At 44.6% G+C, this 19,353-nt stretch overlaps 30 non-coding genes across 30 annotated transcripts; all 30 read right to left on the bottom strand.

Moving 5' to 3' along the window:
* Positions 1–79: 79 nt before the first annotated feature.
* Positions 80–173, bottom strand: trnak-uuu (transfer RNA lysine (anticodon UUU)). The gene is made up of 2 exons: positions 136–173; positions 80–115 (listed from the first exon to the last, which is right to left on the bottom strand). It is a non-coding gene; the product is annotated as a tRNA-Lys (tRNA).
* A 254-nt stretch (positions 174–427) lies between these two features.
* Positions 428–521, bottom strand: trnai-uau (transfer RNA isoleucine (anticodon UAU)). The gene is made up of 2 exons: positions 484–521; positions 428–463 (listed from the first exon to the last, which is right to left on the bottom strand). It is a non-coding gene; the product is annotated as a tRNA-Ile (tRNA).
* Positions 522–775: 254 nt separating this feature from the next.
* trnai-uau (transfer RNA isoleucine (anticodon UAU)) lies at positions 776–869 on the bottom strand. The gene is made up of 2 exons: positions 832–869; positions 776–811 (listed from the first exon to the last, which is right to left on the bottom strand). It is a non-coding gene; the product is annotated as a tRNA-Ile (tRNA).
* Positions 870–1,123: 254 nt separating this feature from the next.
* trnai-uau (transfer RNA isoleucine (anticodon UAU)) lies at positions 1,124–1,217 on the bottom strand. The gene is made up of 2 exons: positions 1,180–1,217; positions 1,124–1,159 (listed from the first exon to the last, which is right to left on the bottom strand). It is a non-coding gene; the product is annotated as a tRNA-Ile (tRNA).
* Positions 1,218–1,471: 254 nt separating this feature from the next.
* trnai-uau (transfer RNA isoleucine (anticodon UAU)) lies at positions 1,472–1,565 on the bottom strand. The gene is made up of 2 exons: positions 1,528–1,565; positions 1,472–1,507 (listed from the first exon to the last, which is right to left on the bottom strand). It is a non-coding gene; the product is annotated as a tRNA-Ile (tRNA).
* Positions 1,566–1,812: 247 nt separating this feature from the next.
* trnai-uau (transfer RNA isoleucine (anticodon UAU)) lies at positions 1,813–1,906 on the bottom strand. The gene is made up of 2 exons: positions 1,869–1,906; positions 1,813–1,848 (listed from the first exon to the last, which is right to left on the bottom strand). It is a non-coding gene; the product is annotated as a tRNA-Ile (tRNA).
* Positions 1,907–2,160: 254 nt separating this feature from the next.
* trnai-uau (transfer RNA isoleucine (anticodon UAU)) lies at positions 2,161–2,254 on the bottom strand. The gene is made up of 2 exons: positions 2,217–2,254; positions 2,161–2,196 (listed from the first exon to the last, which is right to left on the bottom strand). It is a non-coding gene; the product is annotated as a tRNA-Ile (tRNA).
* Positions 2,255–2,508: 254 nt separating this feature from the next.
* trnai-uau (transfer RNA isoleucine (anticodon UAU)) lies at positions 2,509–2,602 on the bottom strand. The gene is made up of 2 exons: positions 2,565–2,602; positions 2,509–2,544 (listed from the first exon to the last, which is right to left on the bottom strand). It is a non-coding gene; the product is annotated as a tRNA-Ile (tRNA).
* Positions 2,603–2,856: 254 nt separating this feature from the next.
* Positions 2,857–2,950, bottom strand: trnai-uau (transfer RNA isoleucine (anticodon UAU)). Its single transcript has 2 exons — positions 2,913–2,950; positions 2,857–2,892 (listed from the first exon to the last, which is right to left on the bottom strand). It is a non-coding gene; the product is annotated as a tRNA-Ile (tRNA).
* Positions 2,951–3,204: 254 nt separating this feature from the next.
* Positions 3,205–3,298, bottom strand: trnai-uau (transfer RNA isoleucine (anticodon UAU)). The gene is made up of 2 exons: positions 3,261–3,298; positions 3,205–3,240 (listed from the first exon to the last, which is right to left on the bottom strand). It is a non-coding gene; the product is annotated as a tRNA-Ile (tRNA).
* A 254-nt stretch (positions 3,299–3,552) lies between these two features.
* trnai-uau (transfer RNA isoleucine (anticodon UAU)) lies at positions 3,553–3,646 on the bottom strand. Its single transcript has 2 exons — positions 3,609–3,646; positions 3,553–3,588 (listed from the first exon to the last, which is right to left on the bottom strand). It is a non-coding gene; the product is annotated as a tRNA-Ile (tRNA).
* Positions 3,647–3,900: 254 nt separating this feature from the next.
* trnai-uau (transfer RNA isoleucine (anticodon UAU)) lies at positions 3,901–3,994 on the bottom strand. Its single transcript has 2 exons — positions 3,957–3,994; positions 3,901–3,936 (listed from the first exon to the last, which is right to left on the bottom strand). It is a non-coding gene; the product is annotated as a tRNA-Ile (tRNA).
* A 254-nt stretch (positions 3,995–4,248) lies between these two features.
* trnai-uau (transfer RNA isoleucine (anticodon UAU)) lies at positions 4,249–4,342 on the bottom strand. The gene is made up of 2 exons: positions 4,305–4,342; positions 4,249–4,284 (listed from the first exon to the last, which is right to left on the bottom strand). It is a non-coding gene; the product is annotated as a tRNA-Ile (tRNA).
* Positions 4,343–4,596: 254 nt separating this feature from the next.
* trnai-uau (transfer RNA isoleucine (anticodon UAU)) lies at positions 4,597–4,690 on the bottom strand. The gene is made up of 2 exons: positions 4,653–4,690; positions 4,597–4,632 (listed from the first exon to the last, which is right to left on the bottom strand). It is a non-coding gene; the product is annotated as a tRNA-Ile (tRNA).
* Positions 4,691–4,944: 254 nt separating this feature from the next.
* On the bottom strand, positions 4,945–5,038 carry trnai-uau (transfer RNA isoleucine (anticodon UAU)). The gene is made up of 2 exons: positions 5,001–5,038; positions 4,945–4,980 (listed from the first exon to the last, which is right to left on the bottom strand). It is a non-coding gene; the product is annotated as a tRNA-Ile (tRNA).
* Positions 5,039–5,292: 254 nt separating this feature from the next.
* On the bottom strand, positions 5,293–5,386 carry trnai-uau (transfer RNA isoleucine (anticodon UAU)). The gene is made up of 2 exons: positions 5,349–5,386; positions 5,293–5,328 (listed from the first exon to the last, which is right to left on the bottom strand). It is a non-coding gene; the product is annotated as a tRNA-Ile (tRNA).
* A 254-nt stretch (positions 5,387–5,640) lies between these two features.
* Positions 5,641–5,734, bottom strand: trnai-uau (transfer RNA isoleucine (anticodon UAU)). Its single transcript has 2 exons — positions 5,697–5,734; positions 5,641–5,676 (listed from the first exon to the last, which is right to left on the bottom strand). It is a non-coding gene; the product is annotated as a tRNA-Ile (tRNA).
* A 254-nt stretch (positions 5,735–5,988) lies between these two features.
* Positions 5,989–6,082, bottom strand: trnai-uau (transfer RNA isoleucine (anticodon UAU)). Its single transcript has 2 exons — positions 6,045–6,082; positions 5,989–6,024 (listed from the first exon to the last, which is right to left on the bottom strand). It is a non-coding gene; the product is annotated as a tRNA-Ile (tRNA).
* Positions 6,083–6,336: 254 nt separating this feature from the next.
* On the bottom strand, positions 6,337–6,430 carry trnai-uau (transfer RNA isoleucine (anticodon UAU)). The gene is made up of 2 exons: positions 6,393–6,430; positions 6,337–6,372 (listed from the first exon to the last, which is right to left on the bottom strand). It is a non-coding gene; the product is annotated as a tRNA-Ile (tRNA).
* Positions 6,431–6,684: 254 nt separating this feature from the next.
* Positions 6,685–6,778, bottom strand: trnai-uau (transfer RNA isoleucine (anticodon UAU)). Its single transcript has 2 exons — positions 6,741–6,778; positions 6,685–6,720 (listed from the first exon to the last, which is right to left on the bottom strand). It is a non-coding gene; the product is annotated as a tRNA-Ile (tRNA).
* Positions 6,779–7,032: 254 nt separating this feature from the next.
* Positions 7,033–7,126, bottom strand: trnai-uau (transfer RNA isoleucine (anticodon UAU)). Its single transcript has 2 exons — positions 7,089–7,126; positions 7,033–7,068 (listed from the first exon to the last, which is right to left on the bottom strand). It is a non-coding gene; the product is annotated as a tRNA-Ile (tRNA).
* Positions 7,127–7,380: 254 nt separating this feature from the next.
* Positions 7,381–7,474, bottom strand: trnai-uau (transfer RNA isoleucine (anticodon UAU)). The gene is made up of 2 exons: positions 7,437–7,474; positions 7,381–7,416 (listed from the first exon to the last, which is right to left on the bottom strand). It is a non-coding gene; the product is annotated as a tRNA-Ile (tRNA).
* Positions 7,475–7,728: 254 nt separating this feature from the next.
* trnai-uau (transfer RNA isoleucine (anticodon UAU)) lies at positions 7,729–7,822 on the bottom strand. The gene is made up of 2 exons: positions 7,785–7,822; positions 7,729–7,764 (listed from the first exon to the last, which is right to left on the bottom strand). It is a non-coding gene; the product is annotated as a tRNA-Ile (tRNA).
* A 247-nt stretch (positions 7,823–8,069) lies between these two features.
* trnai-uau (transfer RNA isoleucine (anticodon UAU)) lies at positions 8,070–8,163 on the bottom strand. Its single transcript has 2 exons — positions 8,126–8,163; positions 8,070–8,105 (listed from the first exon to the last, which is right to left on the bottom strand). It is a non-coding gene; the product is annotated as a tRNA-Ile (tRNA).
* A 237-nt stretch (positions 8,164–8,400) lies between these two features.
* Positions 8,401–8,494, bottom strand: trnai-uau (transfer RNA isoleucine (anticodon UAU)). Its single transcript has 2 exons — positions 8,457–8,494; positions 8,401–8,436 (listed from the first exon to the last, which is right to left on the bottom strand). It is a non-coding gene; the product is annotated as a tRNA-Ile (tRNA).
* A 237-nt stretch (positions 8,495–8,731) lies between these two features.
* trnai-uau (transfer RNA isoleucine (anticodon UAU)) lies at positions 8,732–8,825 on the bottom strand. Its single transcript has 2 exons — positions 8,788–8,825; positions 8,732–8,767 (listed from the first exon to the last, which is right to left on the bottom strand). It is a non-coding gene; the product is annotated as a tRNA-Ile (tRNA).
* A 254-nt stretch (positions 8,826–9,079) lies between these two features.
* Positions 9,080–9,173, bottom strand: trnai-uau (transfer RNA isoleucine (anticodon UAU)). The gene is made up of 2 exons: positions 9,136–9,173; positions 9,080–9,115 (listed from the first exon to the last, which is right to left on the bottom strand). It is a non-coding gene; the product is annotated as a tRNA-Ile (tRNA).
* Positions 9,174–9,427: 254 nt separating this feature from the next.
* trnai-uau (transfer RNA isoleucine (anticodon UAU)) lies at positions 9,428–9,521 on the bottom strand. The gene is made up of 2 exons: positions 9,484–9,521; positions 9,428–9,463 (listed from the first exon to the last, which is right to left on the bottom strand). It is a non-coding gene; the product is annotated as a tRNA-Ile (tRNA).
* A 254-nt stretch (positions 9,522–9,775) lies between these two features.
* Positions 9,776–9,869, bottom strand: trnai-uau (transfer RNA isoleucine (anticodon UAU)). Its single transcript has 2 exons — positions 9,832–9,869; positions 9,776–9,811 (listed from the first exon to the last, which is right to left on the bottom strand). It is a non-coding gene; the product is annotated as a tRNA-Ile (tRNA).
* A 254-nt stretch (positions 9,870–10,123) lies between these two features.
* trnai-uau (transfer RNA isoleucine (anticodon UAU)) lies at positions 10,124–10,217 on the bottom strand. Its single transcript has 2 exons — positions 10,180–10,217; positions 10,124–10,159 (listed from the first exon to the last, which is right to left on the bottom strand). It is a non-coding gene; the product is annotated as a tRNA-Ile (tRNA).
* Between the last annotated feature and the right edge of the window lie 9,136 nt (positions 10,218–19,353).

Below are 19,353 nucleotides of genomic sequence, written 5' to 3'. Positions count from 1 at the left end.
TTGTTCTGAAATTGAAAACCCTTGTTTCAAGAACTCTGTTGATATCGATGTACAGATCAAAGATTGATTAAACATCAGTTGTTCCAGGTGAGGCCCGAACTCACAACCTCAGCATCGCTCTGCAGATTACTGTCTTAAAAGTACCGCGCGCTAACCGATTGCGCCACTGGAGCAGATGAAGGTCAAGCAGCCCCTATCAAATCTGTACGACGAGTATGATTGACGCGTGTTCAGAACATTGAAAAAATGGAAAACCAATGAAAGAGGTAGAAGACTTGAAGACCTAGAAATGTGATGTTTCAGTTCCCAATTTCACATTTGAAGAGGAAATACTGGTGCGTTGATGAGTAATATTCGGTTATTGAAAACCATAATCCAAGAACTCAGTTCCATATGATGTACAATGTAAAGACCAACCAAATATCTATGCTCGAGGTGAGGCTTGAACTCACAACCTCGGCATCGCTCTGCAGATTACTGCCTTATAAGTACCTCGCGCTAACCGATTGCGCCACTGGAGCAGATGAAGGATCAAGAGCTGCTGTCAAATCTGTATGACGAGTATGATTGACGCTTGTTCAGAACATTGAGAAAATAGAAAACCGATGAAAGAGGTAGAAGACTTGAAGACCTAGAAATGTGATGTTTCAGTTCCCAATTTCACATTTGAAGAGGAAATACCGGTGCCTTGATGAGTAATATTCGGTTATTGAAAACCATAATCCAAGAACTCAGTTCCATGTGATGTACAATGTAAAGACCAACCAAATATCTATGCTCCAGGTGAGGCTCGAACTCACAACCTCGGCATTGCTCTGCAGATTACTGTCTTATAAGTACCGCGCGCTAACCGATTGCGCCACTGGAGCAGATGAAGGATCAAGAGCTGCTGTCAAATCTGTACGACGAGTATGATTGACGCGTGTTCAGAACATTGAAAAAATGGAAAACCAATGAAAGAGGTAGAAGACTTGAAGACCTAGAAATGTGATGTTTCAGTTCCCAATTTCACATTTCAAGAGGAAATACCGGTGCGTTGATGATTAATATTCGGTTATTGAAACCCATAATCCAAGAACTCAGTTCCATATGATGTACAATGTAAAGACCAACCAAATTTCTATGCTCCAGGTGAGGCTCGAACTCACAACCTCGGCATCGCTCTGCAGATTACTGCCTTATAAGTACCGCGCGCTAACCGATTGCGCCACTGGAGCAGATGAAGGTCAAGCAGCCTCTATCAAATCTGTAAAACGAGTATGATTGCCGCGTGTTCAGAACATTGAAAAAATGGAAAACCAATGAAAGAGGTAGAAGACTTGAAGACCTAGAAATGTGATGTTTCAGTTCCCAATTTCACATTTCAAGAGGAAATACAGGTTCTTTGATGAGTAATATTCGGTTATTGAAACCCATAATCCAAGAACTCAGTTCCATATGATGTACAATGTAAAGACCAACCAAATATCTATGCTCCAGGTGAGGCTTGAACTCACAACCTCGGCATCGCTCTGCAGATTACTGTCTTATAAGTACCGCACGCTAACCGATTGCGCCACTGGAGCAGATGAAGGATCAAGAGCTGCTGTCAAATCTGTATGACGAGTATGATTGACGCGTGTTCAGAACATTGAGAAAATAGAAAACCGATGAAAGAGGTAGAAGACTTGAAGACCTAGAAATGTGATGTTTCAGTTCCCAATTTCACGAGGAAATACAGGTGCGTTGATGAGTAATATTCGGTTATTGAAACCCATAATCCAAGAACTCAGTTCCATATGATGTACAATGTAAAGACCAACCAAATATCTATGCTCCAGGTGAGGCTTGAACTCACAACCTCGGCATCGCTCTGCAGATTACTGTCTTATAAGTACCGCGCGCTAACCGATTGCGCCACTGGAGCAGATGAAGGATCAAGAGCTGCTGTCAAATCTGTATGACGAGTATGATTGACGCGTGTTCAGAACATTGAGAAAATAGAAAACCGATGAAAGAGGTAGAAGACTTGAAGACCTAGAAATGTAATGTTTCAGTTCCCAATTTCACATTTGAAGAGGAAATACCGGTGCGTTGATGAGTAATATTCGGTTATTGAAAACCATAATCCAAGAACTCAGTTCCATGTGATGTACAATGTAAAGACCAACCAAATATCTATGCTCCAGGTGAGGCTCGAACTCACAACCTCGGCATTGCTCTGCAGATTACTGTCTTATAAGTACCGCGTGCTAACCGATTGTGCCACTGGAGCAGATGAAGGATCAAGAGCTGCTGTCAAATCTGTACGACGAGTATGATTGACGCGTGTTCAGAACATTGAAAAAATGGAAAACCAATGAAAGAGGTAGAAGACTTGAAGACCTAGAAATGTGATGTTTCAGTTCCCAATTTCACATTTCAAGAGGAAATACCGGTGCGTTGATGAGTAATATTCGGTTATTGAAATCCATAATCCAAGAACTCAGTTCCATATGATGTACAATGTAAAGACCAACCAAATTTCTATGCTCCAGATGAGGCTCGAACTCACAACCTCGGCATCGCTCTGCAGATTACTGTCTTATAAGTACCGCGCGCTAACCGATTGCGCCACTGGAGCAGATGAAGGTCAAGCAGCCTCTATCAAATCTGTAAAACGAGTATGATTGCCGCGTGTTCAGAACATTGAAAAAATGGAAAACCAATGAAAGAGGTAGAAGACTTGAAGACCTAGAAATGTGATGTTTCAGTTCCCAATTTCACATTTCAAGAGGAAATACAGGTGCGTTGATGAGTAAAATTCGGTTATTGAAACCCATAATCCAAGAACTCAGTTCCATATGATGTACAATGTAAAGACCAACCAAATATCTATGCTCCAGGTGAGGCTTGAACTCACAACCTCGGCATCGCTCTGCAGATTACTGTCTTATAAGTACCGCGCGCTAACCGATTGCGCCACTGGAGCAGATGAAGGATCAAGAGCTGCTGTCAAATCTGTATGACGAGTATGATTGACGCGTGTTCAGAACATTGAGAAAATAGAAAACCGATGAAAGAGGTAGAAGACTTGAAGACCTAGAAATGTGATGTTTCAGTTCCCAATTTCACATTTCAAGAGGAAATACCGGTGCGTTGATGAGTAATATTCGGTTATTGAAAACCATAATCCAAGAACTCAGTTCCATGTGATGTACAATGTAAAGACCAACCAAATTTCTATGCTCCAGATGAGGCTCGAACTCACAACCTCGGCATCGCTCTGCAGATTACTGTCTTATAAGTACCGCGCGCTAACCGATTGCGCCACTGGAGCAGATGAAGGTCAAGCAGCCTCTATCAAATCTGTAAAACGAGTATGATTGCCGCGTGTTCAGAACATTGAAAAAATGGAAAACCAATGAAAGAGGTAGAAGACTTGAAGACCTAGAAATGTGATGTTTCAGTTCCCAATTTCACATTTCAAGAGGAAATACAGGTGCGTTGATGAGTAAAATTCGGTTATTGAAACCCATAATCCAAGAACTCAGTTCCATATGATGTACAATGTAAAGACCAACCAAATATCTATGCTCCAGGTGAGGCTTGAACTCACAACCTCGGCATCGCTCTGCAGATTACTGTCTTATAAGTACCGCGCGCTAACCGATTGCGCCACTGGAGCAGATGAAGGATCAAGAGCTGCTGTCAAATCTGTATGACGAGTATGATTGACGCGTGTTCAGAACATTGAGAAAATAGAAAACCGATGAAAGAGGTAGAAGACTTGAAGACCTAGAAATGTGATGTTTCAGTTCCCAATTTCACATTTCAAGAGGAAATACCGGTGCGTTGATGAGTAATATTCGGTTATTGAAAACCATAATCCAAGAACTCAGTTCCATGTGATGTACAATGTAAAGACCAACCAAATATCTATGCTCCAGGTGAGGCTCGAACTCACAACCTCGGCATTGCTCTGCAGATTACTGTCTTATAAGTACCGCGCGCTAACCGATTGTGCCACTGGAGCAGATGAAGGATCAAGAGCTGCTGTCAAATCTGTACGACGAGTATGATTGTTGCGTGTTCAGAACATTGAAAAAATGGAAAACCAATGAAAGAGGTAGAAGACTTGAAGACCTAGAAATGTGATGTTTCAGTTCCCAATTTCACATTTCAAGAGGAAATACCGGTGCGTTGATGAGTAATATTCGGTTATTGAAACCCATAATCCAAGAACTCAGTTCCATATGATGTACAATGTAAAGACCAACCAAATTTCTATGCTCCAGGTGAGGCTCGAACTCACAACCTCGGCATCGCTCTGCAGATTACTGTCTTATAAGTACCGCGCGCTAACCGATTGCGCCACTGGAGCAGATGAAGATCAAGCAGCCTCTATCAAATCAGTAAAACGAGTATGATTGCCGCGTGTTCAGAACATTGAAAAAATGGAAAACCAATGAAAGAGGTAGAAGACTTGAAGACCTAGAAATGTGATGTTTCAGTTCCCAATTTCACATTTCAAGAGGAAATACAGGTGCGTTGATGAGTAATATTCGGTTATTGAAACCCATAATCCAAGAACTCAGTTCCATATGATGTACAATGTAAAGACCAACCAAATATCTATGCTCCAGGTGAGGCTCGAACTCACAACCTCGGCATTGCTCTGCAGATTACTGTCTTATAAGTACCGCGCGCTAACCGATTGCGCCACTGGAGCAGATGAAGGATCAAGAGCTGCTGTCAAATCTGTACGACGAGTATGATTGACGCGTGTTCAGAACATTGAAAAAATGGAAAACCAATGAAAGAGGTAGAAGACTTGAAGACCTAGAAATGTGATGTTTCAGTTCCCAATTTCACATTTCAAGAGGAAATACCGGTGCGTTGATGATTAATATTCGGTTATTGAAACCCATAATCCAATAACTCAGTTCCATATGATGTACAATGTAAAGACCAACCAAATTTCTATGCTCCAGGTGATGCTCGAACTCACAACCTCGGCATCGCTCTGCAGATTACTGTCTTATAAGTACCGCGCGCTAACCGATTGCGCCACTGGAGCAGATGAAGGTCAAGCAGCCTCTATCAAATCTGTAAAACGAGTATGATTGCCGCGTGTTCAGAACATTGAAAAAATGGAAAACCAATGAAAGAGGTAGAAGACTTGAAGACCTAGAAATGTGATGTTTCAGTTCCCAATTTCACATTTCAAGAGGAAATACAGGTTCTTTGATGAGTAATATTCGGTTATTGAAACCCATAATCCAAGAACTCAGTTCCATATGATGTACAATGTAAAGACCAACCAAATATCTATGCTCCAGGTGAGGCTTGAACTCACAACCTCGGCATCGCTCTGCAGATTACTGTCTTATAAGTACCGCACGCTAACCGATTGCGCCACTGGAGCAGATGAAGGATCAAGAGCTGCTGTCAAATCTGTATGACGAGTATGATTGACGCGTGTTCAGAACATTGAGAAAATAGAAAACCGATGAAAGAGGTAGAAGACTTGAAGACCTAGAAATGTGATGTTTCAGTTCCCAATTTCACATTTCAAGAGGAAATACAGGTGCGTTGATGAGTAATATTCGGTTATTGAAACCCATAATCCAAGAACTCAGTTCCATATGATGTACAATGTAAAGACCAACCAAATATCTATGCTCCAGGTGAGGCTTGAACTCACAACCTCGGCATCGCTCTGCAGATTACTGTCTTATAAGTACCGCGCGCTAACCGATTGCGCCACTGGAGCAGATGAAGGATCAAGAGCTGCTGTCAAATCTGTATGACGAGTATGATTGACGCGTGTTCAGAACATTTAGAAAATAGAAAACCGATGAAAGAGGTAGAAGACTTGAAGACCTAGAAATGTGATGTTTCAGTTCCCAATTTCACATTTCAAGAGGAAATACCGGTGCGTTGATGAGTAATATTCGGTTATTGAAATCCATAATCCAAGAACTCAGTTCCATATGATGTACAATGTAAAGACCAACCAAATTTCTATGCTCCAGATGAGGCTCGAACTCACAACCTCGGCATCGCTCTGCAGATTACTGTCTTATAAGTACCGCGCGCTAACCGATTGCGCCACTGGAGCAGATGAAGGTCAAGCAGCCTCTATCAAATCTGTAAAACGAGTATGATTGCCGCGTGTTCAGAACATTGAAAAAATGGAAAACCAATGAAAGAGGTAGAAGACTTGAAGACCTAGAAATGTGATGTTTCAGTTCCCAATTTCACATTTCAAGAGGAAATACAGGTGCGTTGATGAGTAAAATTTGGTTATTGAAACCCATAATCCAAGAACTCAGTTCCATATGATGTACAATGTAAAGACCAACCAAATATCTATGCTCCAGGTGAGGCTTGAACTCACAACCTCGGCATCGCTCTGCAGATTACTGTCTTATAAGTACCGCACGCTAACCGATTGCGCCACTGGAGCAGATGAAGGATCAAGAGCTGCTGTCAAATCTGTATGACGAGTATGATTGACGCGTGTTCAGAACATTGAGAAAATAGAAAACCGATGAAAGAGGTAGAAGACTTGAAGACCTAGAAATGTGATGTTTCAGTTCCCAATTTCACATTTCAAGAGGAAATACCGGTGCGTTGATGAGTAATATTCGGTTATTGAAAACCATAATCCAAGAACTCAGTTCCATGTGATGTACAATGTAAAGACCAACCAAATATCTATGCTCCAGGTGAGGCTCGAACTCACAACCTCGGCATTGCTCTGCAGATTACTGTCTTATAAGTACCGCGCGCTAACCGATTGTGCCACTGGAGCAGATGAAGGATCAAGAGCTGCTGTCAAATCTGTACGACGAGTATGATTGACGTGTGTTCAGAACATTGAAAAAATGGAAAACCAATGAAAGAGGTAGAAGACTTGAAGACCTAGAAATGTGATGTTTCAGTTCCCAATTTCACATTTCAAGAGGAAATACCGGTGCGTTGATGAGTAATATTCGGTTATTGAAACCCATAATCCAAGAACTCAGTTCCATATGATGTACAATGTAAAGACCAACCAAATTTCTATGCTCCAGGTGAGGCTCGAACTCACAACCTCGGCATCGCTCTGCAGATTACTGTCTTATAAGTACCGCGCGCTAACCGATTGCGCCACTGGAGCAGATGAAGATCAAGCAGCCTCTATCAAATCTGTAAAACGAGTATGATTGCCGCGTGTTCAGAACATTGAAAAAATGGAAAACCAATGAAAGAGGTAGAAGACTTGAAGACCTAGAAATGTGATGTTTCAGTTCCCAATTTCACATTTCAAGAGGAAATACAGGTGCGTTGATGAGTAATATTCGGTTATTGAAACCCATAATCCAAGAACTCAGTTCCATATGATGTACAATGTAAAGACCAACCAAATATCTATGCTCCAGGTGAGGCTCGAACTCACAACCTCGGCATCGCTCTGCAGATTACTGTCTTATAAGTACCGCGCGCTAACCGATTGCGCCACTGGAGCAGATGAAGGACCAAGAGCCGCTGTCAAATCTGTACGACGACTATGATTGACGCGTGTTCAGAACATTGAGAAAATAGAAAACCGATGAAAGAGGTAGAAGACTTGAAGACCTAGAAATGTGATGTTTCAGTTCCCAATTTCACATTTGAATAGGAAATACCGGTGCGTTGATGAGTAATATTCGGTTATTGAAAACCATAATCCAAGAACTCAGTTCCATATGATGTACAATGTAAAGACCAACCAAATATCTATGCTCCAGGTGAGGCTCGAACTCACAACCTCAGCATCGCTCTGCAGATTACTGTCTTATAAGTACCGCGCGCTAACCGATTGCGCCACTGGAGCAGATGAAGGTCAAGCAGCCCCTATCAAATCTGTACGACGAGTATGATTGACGCGTGTTCAGAACATTGAAAAAATGGAAAACCAATGAAAGAGGTAGAAGACTTGAAGACCTAGAAATGTGATGTTTCAGTTCCCCATTTCACGAGGAAATACAGGTGCGTTGATGAGTAATATTCGGTTATTGAAACCCATAATCCAAGAACTCAGTTCCATATGATGTACAATGTAAAGACCAACCAAATATCTATGCTCCAGGTGAGGCTTGAACTCACAACCTCGGCATCGCTCTGCAGATTACTGTCTTATAAGTACCGCTCGCTAACCGATTGCGTCACTGGAGCAGTTGAATAGACTGTATTCCTTATCAGATCAGACTTTCAGTACAGTATTCACGTGACGCAGTTCGGAAATCCACTTAGAAAATAGAAAACTATTGAAAAGAGATAGACAATTGGTGAGATATAAATGTGTTCCAACTCATTGGGCTATTTTATTAGTATTGTTCTGAAATTGAAAACCCTTGTTTCAAGAACTCTATTGATATCGATGTACAGATCAAAGATTGATTAAACATCAGTTGCTCCAGGTGAGGCTCGAACTCACAACCTCAGGATCGCTCTGCAGATTACTGTCTTATAAGTACCACGCGCTGACCGATTGCGCCACTGGAGCAGTTGAGTAGATGGTATTCCTTATCAGATCAGACCTTCAGTACAGTATTCACGCGACGCAGTTCGGAAATCCACTTAGAAAATAGAAAACTATTGAAAAGGGATAGACAATCGGTGAGATATAAATGTGTTCCAACTCATTGGGCTATTTTATTAGTATTGTTCTGAAATTGAAAACCCTTGTTTCAAGAACTCTGTTGATATCGATGTACAGATCAAAGATTGATTAAACATCAGTTGTTCCAGGTGAGGCCCGAACTCACAACCTCAGCATCGCTCTGCAGATTACTGTCTTATAAGTACCGCGCGCTAACCGATTGCGCCACTGGAGCAGATGAAGGTCAAGCAGCCCCTATCAAATCTGTACGACGAGTATGATTGACGCGTGTTCAGAACATTGAAAAAATGGAAAACCAATGAAAGAGGTAGAAGACTTGAAGACCTAGAAATGTGATGTTTCAGTTCCCAATTTCACATTTGAAGAGGAAATACTGGTGCGTTGATGAGTAATATTCGGTTATTGAAACCCATAATCCAAGAACTCAGTTCCATATGATGTACAATGTAAAGACCAACCAAATATCTATGCTCGAGGTGAGGCTTGAACTCACAACCTCGGCATCGCTCTGCAGATTACTGCCTTATAAGTACCTCGCGCTAACCGATTGCGCCACTGGAGCAGATGAAGGATCAAGACCTGCCGTCAAATCTGTATGACGAGTATGATTGACGCTTGTTCAGAACATTGAGAAAATAGAAAACCGATGAAAGAGGTAGAAGACTTGAAGACCTAGAAATGTGATGTTTCAGTTCCCAATTTCACATTTGAAGAGGAAATACCGGTGCGTTGATGAGTAATATTCGGTTATTGAAAACCATAATCCAAGAACTCAGTTCCATGTGATGTACAATGTAAAGACCAACCAAATATCTATGCTCCAGGTGAGGCTCGAACTCACAACCTCGGCATTGCTCTGCAGATTACTGTCTTATAACTACCGCGCGCTAACCGATTGCGCCACTGGAGCAGATGAAGGATCAAGAGCTGCTGTCAAATCTGTACGACGAGTATGATTGACGCGTGTTCAGAACATTGAAAAAATGGAAAACCAATGAAAGAGGTAGAAGACTTGAAGACCTAGAAATGTGATGTTTCAGTTCCCAATTTCACATTTCAAGAGGAAATACCGGTGCGTTGATGATTAATATTCGGTTATTGAAACCCATAATCCAAGAACTCAGTTCCATATGATGTACAATGTAAAGACCAACCAAATTTCTATGCTCCAGATGAGGCTCGAACTCACAACCTCGGCATCGCTCTGCAGATTACTGTCTTATAAGTACCGCGCGCTAACCGATTGCGCCACTGGAGCAGATGAAGGTCAAGCAGCCTCTATCAAATCTGTAAAACGAGTATGATTGCCGCGTGTTCAGAACATTGAAAAAATGGAAAACCAATGAAAGAGGTAGAAGACTTGAAGACCTAGAAATGTGATGTTTCAGTTCCCAATTTCACATTTCAAGAGGAAATACAGGTGCGTTGATGAGTAAAATTCGGTTATTGAAACCCATAATCCAAGAACTCAGTTCCATATGATGTACAATGTAAAGACCAACCAAATATCTATGCTCCAGGTGAGGCTTGAACTCACAACCTCGGCATCGCTCTGCAGATTACTGTCTTATAAGTACCGCACGCTAACCGATTGCGCCACTGGAGCAGATGAAGGATCAAGAGCTGCTGTCAAATCTGTATGACGAGTATGATTGACGCGTGTTGAATGACGCAGATGAATGGCCGATACTCCTTATCAGATCAGACCTTCAGTACAGTATTCACGTGATGCAATTTTGGGCTTGCAGGGGTTTGTTGAAGGATTTGGGTTGGTCTGACAGATCAAGATGGGAGTTTGAAGCTCTTGTTGTGGATCTGAGGCTGAATGAGAGAGAATGAGACCGGGACAGCAGGGTGAGGGTTGATGTGACGTGTGTGCTGCAGGTAGGTAGTCCAGGAGGGGCCTTCAGCACCTCAAGAAGCACCAGAGGAACAGAGCTGGATTCAGCCCAGTTGGCAGAGCTCCCCCTCGTCTCTGCATAGCTGATATAGGGCCTATCTGCTGTGACAACACCTTATTAAATTCTAGTGCATTTGTCCTTTTCCTTCTCCTTCCCTCCCTCTACCTCTCTCCCTCCATCCCTTCCTCTCTTCCCCCCTCCCTCCCTCTCTCATCTTTTCCTCCCTCCCTCCCCCCTCCCTCCCAGTATCTGGGGAGAGAGTCGTTCCATGGAGCAGGACATAAATCCACACTGCAGCCCCAGGCAAGGTCTTTATAAGAAGCTCATTCCTCATCACTTTACATAAACTCAGCATCCCACAGTGTACCATTCCTATATAATTACACTGAGCTTTAGTGAATATGGGTTTGGGAAAACAATCATTGTGCGACAGTTTATTGTTTGTCTTAAAAGTTACTTTAAATGTGTTGTGGTTAGCATGTCCTGGGCATTTGAAAAGCAGAACATGGTTTTTCGCCGTCTGAAAAGACACTGAGCTGATGTTGTTGCATAGAAAATGAAGCACAATGCAGTGTGTTGAAAAAACATTGAATATGCAAACCGCATGCATAATATATGAAAGTTGCACTTTGTGCAAATGTAATGTCTACTTCATTAATTATTTGCTAATTCGTACCCATGGCTAGTTACCCTACATCTCACTCTAGAACCATGTCACTCTTAGTGATTGTAATGAGGGATTTAATGATTCCTATTCTTAGACCCAAGACCAGGCATGACAACAATGTTTAATTGGAAAAATATGCAAAAGAGCATAATCCGCTCACAACAGGTTCTGATGACTCAGCATCTCTGACCCGAATTGACTCATTACTGTAATTACACAGCCAATAAAACATTAATTTGATCTATTAATCCATTCTGTCCATTAATCCTCAGTTACATTATACACAGTGAAGGTCAGGCCCGTAAGTCATTTGGGATCAAACACATTCCAAGGCAAATAAAGCAACTGCCACTTAATACAGTTTAGTATTATGTTTGTCTGGGTTTCTGTCAGTTGTTGTGTATCTCTCTGTGTGTGTGTGTGTTTTCCTTGCAGGGTCCAGGTAGCTTTGCCAGTGATTAATGTTCCATGTCTTCTCTCTGTGAGGGGGAGATAATACAGGAGGCTATGGCCTTTGTGTTCCCTTTCTGTGTTAATGCCTGCGCCTATCAGGAGATTTAGGCAGCCCACACTTCACACAGTCTTACCTGGGATTTAGTGACTCCAATCAATGGAAGATCATCAAATCTTTAGCAGGAGAGAAAGCCTGAAGGAACTCGGAGTACAAAAAAAAACAAAAAAAGGACCACCTTGGTTATATTATTCTCACAATATTTTGACCCCGTTGAACGCGAGCGGTCAGTTTGTGATGATTCTTGAATCCAACGCTGTTGTTGGAAGGAGGAAGTTTTGAGGCAGAGTCGGCCGGTACAGACTCACAGGTGGAGACAGAAAGCCAGCAAGTTGCCTGTCTAATCCTGCTCTCAGTGCCCCTGATTCTCTGGCTCCTCGCTGGCTGCCAGCAGGTGTGTCTGGGCAGACAACCTCTCCAGTGGCCAGGTGTAGAATATGGATCGGTGGGGGAACATTCCAGCACTCCATATTCATGGCTTTATCATTACATCCCGTGTTCAGAGACACCAGCTAATCGACCCGTCTGACACAGATCACCCCTCGAGCCTCTCTTCCCGACTGCAGGCGAGGACACAGCTGTTGTTTAGGGGGCACACACTCACCTAGGTCTGACGCGATTCTTTCTTCGCAAGTTTTTGGGGGTTTTATTTTGGGTGGGTTAGGGATTACTCTCTGTACAAACAACACATCAAAGATCGTAAACATCACATCAAAGATGACGACTAAGATGCTACTGATCCTGTTTGGTCCCAGATGCTTGTTGAATGCTGATGTGAGCTAAGGTTTTATGTCCGGGGGTTTGGCAAGGTGACTGTGACGTTTCCCTGAGGCTGGACTCCCACAGAGAGAGGTCTCAGTGTCACACTTTAATCAGTAGCCTTTTTCTTGAGAGACAGAAGTGGTTTTTCTTTCTGATTCTCAAAGACAGCCTGTCATGTAGATCGTCCATTATGTTGTCAGGGTAATTTTTTTTTGTCACACTTACGAATTCCCGATCTGTTCAAGCGGCCTTTTGTTCAAAGGTTTAAGAGAATATTCAATAAGTTCTGAAGAAACGGAAGCCAAACAAATTACATATAAATGTATCTTGGTACAAGATCTACCCACTACATACTGTGCAGCCAGAGAAACAACCAGAGAAAGAGAGAGAAAGAATGGGAGAAAGATAGAGTGAAAATTAGGAGAGCAGCAAAGAAGGAAAGTAACAAAGCAAGATGGAATGTGTGAGATGACAAAAAAAAAGAGAGAGAGAGAGTGTTGGAGAATACTAAAGGAATATCTCAGCCGTGGAAGATGCTAATAGAATATTCCAGAGAGAATGAATGGAAGAATGGAATGTGCGGAGCAAATGAGAACACCACCTTGATCCTACCTCACAGTACTACCATGGGGGAGGAATAGAGAGGGGGAGGGAGGGAGGGAGGGAGGGAGGGAGGAAGGAAGGGAGGGAGGGAGGGAGGGAGGAGGGAAGGAGGGAGGGAGGGAGGGAGGGGAGGGAGGGAGGGAGGGAGGGAGGGAGGGAGGGAGGAAGGAAGGAAGGGAGGGAGGGAGGGAGGGAGGGAGGGGGGGAGAGAGAGAGAGAGAGAGAGAGAGAGAGAGAGAGAGAGAGAGAGAGAGAGAGAGAGAGGAGAGAGAGAGAGAGAGAGAGAGAGAGAAAGGGATGGACGGAGAGGGAGGGCCAGATGGAGCGAGCTAGAGGGAGGGAGGGGTGAGCGAAAACACAAAAGGGGGCAAGGAAATTAAAAAGTCACTTTTAAAGATGTCGAGATGTGTGGTTCATAAGCCCCTTGTCACACTCGTTCCCAATATGCATAACCCCATTTCAAAGCACAACTGATTTAATCAAGATGACTTGGCCTTGATTAGAGGACCTCCTTACGCAGATCTGCAGCCCTCATCCTCCCTTGTGTTCGTCTGTCTACATCTGCTCAAGGCCTCTCTCTCTCTGCCTCTCTCTCTGCCTCTCTCTCTGTGCCTCTCTCTCTGCCTCTCTCTCTGCCTCTCTCTCTGTGCCTCTCTCTCTGCCTCCGCCGTGCCCAAGCTCCTGGTACCGTACCTCCCCAACGCCGCTAGTGCCTTGTGCAAAACACCACATCTCTGCCTATGTTTTCCTGTGGTTTTCATCATCTTACAATTTGTCCTCAAACTGTCCTCTAAAACCTGCTATTGTTATCCCTCCACGCAAGGTGCTTGGGGTGGTGGTAGTAGGGCTTACAATAGCTGTGAACTATGGTGTTGGTAAAGCGTAACCTTTTCGCTAGACAAGAACAGAAGAGCCAATCAAGGTTCCTCATTAACGCTTCTATTTTAGCCCGTGAAATACTCCAACCTCATTATAATGCATTTTCATATTCTTAAGAAAATGTCTGAGACTTGAGTGGCCCGAATACGTTATACTTCTTGCTTAACGTACTTTGTTTTTTTAGTTTCCGAGAAAGTCAGTGTCAGTATTCTCTGTTAACATGGTTTATTATTTCAGGAAACGTCAGTCCATCCATCACCTCGAAATATATTGTGTTCTATTCTGAAAAAGCTGTAAGATTTTTATAATGTTCAAAGATATTCCTTTTACTAAGCTTTGAAAAATAGTTTTTGCCTTGCTGGTTATAAGTCTGAACACAACTCAGAAGAGATGAATCAAAGCCTGCCATGTCATGGGCTGGTGTACAGGGGGATTGTGTTCTTGTACGATTGTCTTGGTAAACAGCTGCATCTCAGACTTCAAAGCGGCGCTTGGCAGCTCTGTGGTAAAACATGGAGTGAGGAGGGTTCGGCACAGGCCTCGTTTCTATCCTGGTCTCCCTGCAGAGGGGAGGGAAAAACACGCCAGCCCACCGGAGATTTATGGGGTACACTTCCTTGCTCTTTTACATGATAAGTATGAGAGTGGTCATATTGATTTATCTTCTGCTGCCGCAGGAGAAATCAAAATGGATTTCTGAATCGCCTCGACTCTCGAACGCAGACTCGGACTTGAGAGTTGTGATTTATGATCTCTGGCGTCAGGGCACAAGTGTTCTCGTTTCAACTGTCTCTCACCCTGACAGTCTCTCAGGCACCTGATGTGTCAGTGCAACTCAGGTCCAAGTTCCAACTGTGGTGGCGTGTTATTGGGATCCATGCCCTCCTCTTCCTGTTGATGTCAACACTTTGCGAAGTGGATCTGTTGACTAAGCAAATGTAGCAAGTTCCCCACGCTTGACACTTATTTTGTGACCATAACAAAGAAAAACAGCGGTGCATAAAATAAGGCTTAATATTCTGGATAGGTTTGGCATTACAAGAATCAAACTCAGGCCATTTTAATTATACGCTTTTGTACCATCCAACATTCAGTCAGCATACGGCGCACTACTCAGGGAAGCTACGGCTGTGTTACATCTGTATTAACATAATTTTCACCTTCCTGTCAACGCCTTTACAAATGGTGTACACTTGAAGGTTTTCTTCCCTGGTAATAAACTGCTGTTTTGAAACTGTCACAAGATACAAGGCACATTGGTGGTGTTTAGTTCCCCAACCACTACACTTTACTTTCCATTCTAGAAGATTGTTTTTTTTTTCTTCGGAACTTTGGACCACTTCAGTGCTGTTCATAACACGTTCTCCTATGAACTGTTCATTATTGGACACGTATTTGCTCAAGTAACCATGGTGACGTACTGCAAGAATCACTTTCTCAGAGGCCAAATCATAGATATCTTGACTGTAACTAACCACTTCTTTAATTACGGTTATCAACAGATGCATTACTACAAAGCATGGTATGTTTCCGCCTTAACCCCTTCAGACCTGGCGTCCATTGGAATGTACATTGCATATTTCTGGGTCTAAACCAATAGAAAATCTGTGATTTCATTATTTGAATGATGCTTATCATTCATTGGTTCCTTATTATCCAATCACAATGGTGCAATGACCTTTGACTTGATCTGAGAGCGCTTCAGACATCAGACAAGACAAGCATGGCTCTGAAGCTCGAGAGAGGGAGGAGTAAGTGCCTATATTTCATTAAAAATGTTAATTAATGTTCATGCTAGCCTAATACATTTTCTCATGGTAACAGCAATGAATAGAAAAAACCTTGAGTTGATGCATGGCTAAGATCCAGACCCTTTACAAAGGTGTTGAGTTTTTACGTAAATCCACACGCAAGCAATGCCTAGCGAGAGAGAGGGAGGGAGGGGGGGGGGGGGGGGGAGGGAGGGAGGGAGGGAGGGGAGGGGGGGGAGGGAGGGAGGGAGGGGGGAGGGAGGGAGGGAGGGGGGGAGGGAGGGGGGGAGGGAGGGAGGGGGGGGAGGGAGGGAGGGAGGGAGGGAGGGAGGGAGGGAGGGAGGGAGGGAGGGAGGGGGGGAGGGAGGGACCATATTTCACGGTTGTAATACAGGTGAAAGGGGGCAATGGAATAGTGACTTGAAAACGCAGTTGCAATTGATGCATTTAATCTCAGGGGAGTTTTTATATGCAGTATGCTGACAGCCCGTTTGAAACGTTATTGTGCTGATTTGTCAAATGTCCTCAGTAAACTTTGTATGCAAGATGATGTTCTTAGTGTGTTCCAAACTGGTACACACCTCTTGTGTGCAGTACATGCCTGATGGAGTCGGCTGAATTGAATGAGGGACTTTGGAACAGTGCTTTGACAGACAGAATCACCACAGTCAGGTGATCGAGGAAGAGGAGGGGGGAGGTGGGGAGGAGGGGCGGAGGAAGGTTCTCTCAGGACTTGGAAAGACCTGAGTCAGCACAATGAAGACTAATTTAGAAAAAACATGCATCGCATGTATGAAACTAAATGAAGCTGATGACTGATCAATTAACAGCTAACACTAGATATATTATTGACTTCCTGAAAAGGCAACAAGGAGAATCAAATCAGCAATACAATCGAATTACAGGACACTCAAGGCAAGGAAGAAAATAAATTGAACCATTACAGTTTTTTCGTAGAATTGAACACACAATCTACACATACCATTTCGTATAAATAAGTACAATCCCGACAAAGGGAAATAGTTCCTTGAATACTCAATAACAGGTTCTGCTGTGTTGGCGTGAACATATTTATCTCTCACGGTCATTGTCAAGCCTTAGGTCTGTAATGAGCTGCCCACTGCGCATCTGAACATAGCGTAAATGCCCCCATTTACGCCTATGTGTACCCCACAGTGTACTTCTCTGGGGCTATCATGTCTAAATTACTGTGCCACCAACCAGTAAGCACCTGTGAAATTACACCCAGGCGCAGGAACAGCCGTGTGAGAGCGAGGAGGAGCTGTGCTGTGCTGTGACATTCAAATGAGCAGGTGATCGTTTCTTATCTGCATGGCGAAGAATGAAGACGTGAGTTGGTTTGTCCCTCTGACAGATGCCAAGTGTCACAATCTATTTGTCAGCGGATGTCAGCGGGCATGAGCAAATCCTCTAGCAGAGTCAACAGAAGGATCAAATTTGAGAAGTATTTTGAGTTTGTGTTTCTTGGAAGATTAAAACGTACGTCTGCTACACTTCACCTCAAGCCTTCTAAAGAACATTTATCCCACTTAAGAAGCATAATAGACTACATTTACATTTAGTCATTTAGCGGACGCTCTTATCCAGAGCGACTTACAGTAAGTACAGGGACATTCCCCGAGGCAAGTAGGGTGAAGTGCCTTGCCCAAGGACACAACTTAATTTTTGCACAGCAAAAATCGAACCGGCAACCTTCTGATTACTAGCCCAATTCCCTAACCGCTCAGCCACCTGAGCGAGACTACGACACTATGTTAAACAAACCGCTGTCTGAAGGTCTTTAGTCCATGTCTGTCTGAGGTAACGCTGTGGCAGTTGGCTGAGAGCAGAAACCGTGTCATGGCATCCACGGAAGAAACTAGAAGGAGAATTAGACGGTGCGGAAAAGCAAAACAGGAGAGCGATGACAATAATCCAGCTCTACAGAACAACACAATTATAATCAGGCGACAGTCCTATTCATGAAAGGGCTCAGTGCGTCACGGTTCGTGTGTAATTTTCGTTTCGTTTTTTCCACTTGCCTACGTTTTTTGCTCCAGATCTATCAATGATTTCCCTCACCAGCCATGATAGAAAGGTGCTCAAGTGGCAATCCATTACTGCTCTAATTAACGCTGCCCACATTTTGGACCTACAGTAATGCGATAGACGCTTGCCCCCTCCGTAGAAACATGCCCACTCATCTTTCTCCGGGCCCACCCACACCTCAACCGCCATGCCTGTGCTTGACAGACACGGTATTGTATTTAATTCAGTACGCAACAGAGGTAACAGGGACGTGTTCAGCACAGCGGAAATCTGTCTTCCAACCATCCCACCTGAGGGAGGACGCAGACAGACTCCCCGGTGTGCCCTGCCGGGGCCTCACCTGCTGAGCAGCTACGAGGGCGAGACAGCCCCCCCACTCCCAAGGGAGAGGATGGGGGTATTAAAGGGGGAAGAAAGGGGAGAGGGATGGGGTATTAAAGGGGGAGAAAAGGGGAGAGGGATGGGGGTATTAAAGGGGGAGAAAAGGGGAGAGGGATGGGGGTATTAAAGGGGGAAGGAAAGGGGAGAGGGATGGGGGTATTAAAGGGGGAGAAAAGGGAGAGGGATGGGGGTATTAAAGGGGGAGAAAAGGGGAGAGGGATGGGGGTATTAAAGGGGGAGAAAAGGGAGAGGGATGGGGGTATTAAAGGGGGAGAAAAGGGGAGAGGGATGGGGGTATTAAAGGGGGAGAAAAGGGGAGAGGGATGAGGGTATTAAAGGGGGAGAAAAGGGGAGAGGGATGGGGGTATTAAAGGGGGAGAAAAGGGGAGAGGGATGGGGGTATTAAAGGAAAAGGAAAGGGGTGAGGTTCTCCGACTGCCACAAGCTGGGTAGCTGTTCAATCAGGCCCCGGTGGAAAAGTTCAGAGGCGTCACAGGGAGCCGGCTGCGTGGTGGGGGGTTGGGGGGGTGGGGGGTGGAGAGAGGGGGGGCTGGCTTCAGGGGGGATCCCTCCCAGAGCACTCATCCTCCCTGATCTCAGCAGGTGAGCTCTCCAGAACAAGTGTCTTTCTGCGGGGGGTAAAGCTGGGGCCGGGAATGGGGGGTGGGGAGGGGTGGGATGCGGCGGGGCTAGATGTCCCAAACCCTCATTAGGCTCTGAGGGGAGGGTATGTAAATAAGGACTGAAACAGGGGGACCAGGCAAGAGATAACAGCTCTCTCCTTCTCTTCCCTCTCCTGATTCCTCTCCCCCTCTCCTCCTTATCCTCTCCTCCTCTCCCCTCATCCCTCTCCTCCTCTCCCCTCTCCTCCTCATCCTCTCCTCCTCTCCCCCTCTCCTCCTCATCCCTCTCCTCCTCTCCTCTTCATCCCTCTCCTCCTCTCCCCTCTCCTCTTCATCCCTCTCCCCCTCTCCTTCTCATCCCTCTCCTCCTCTCCCCCTCTCCTCCTCATCCCTGTCCTCCTCTCCCCTCTCCTCCTCTCCCCTCTCCTCTTCATCCCTCTCCTCCTCTCCCCCTCTCCTCTCATCTCTGTCCTCCTCTCCCCTCTCCTCCTCTCCACCTCTCCTCTCCCCCTCTCCTCCTCTCCCCCTCTCCTCCTCTCCCCCTGTCCTCCTCTCCCCTCTCCTCCTCATCCCTCTCCTCCTCATCCCAGAAAAGGAACAGGGGATGGTCTGGGT

This window comes from Osmerus eperlanus, chromosome 18, assembly GCF_963692335.1.
Source record: "Osmerus eperlanus chromosome 18, fOsmEpe2.1, whole genome shotgun sequence".
Lineage (NCBI taxonomy): Eukaryota > Metazoa > Chordata > Actinopteri > Osmeriformes > Osmeridae > Osmerus > Osmerus eperlanus.
The sequence above is the reverse complement of the archived record's forward strand: the minus strand, read 5'-3'. Positions and strand labels throughout refer to the sequence as shown.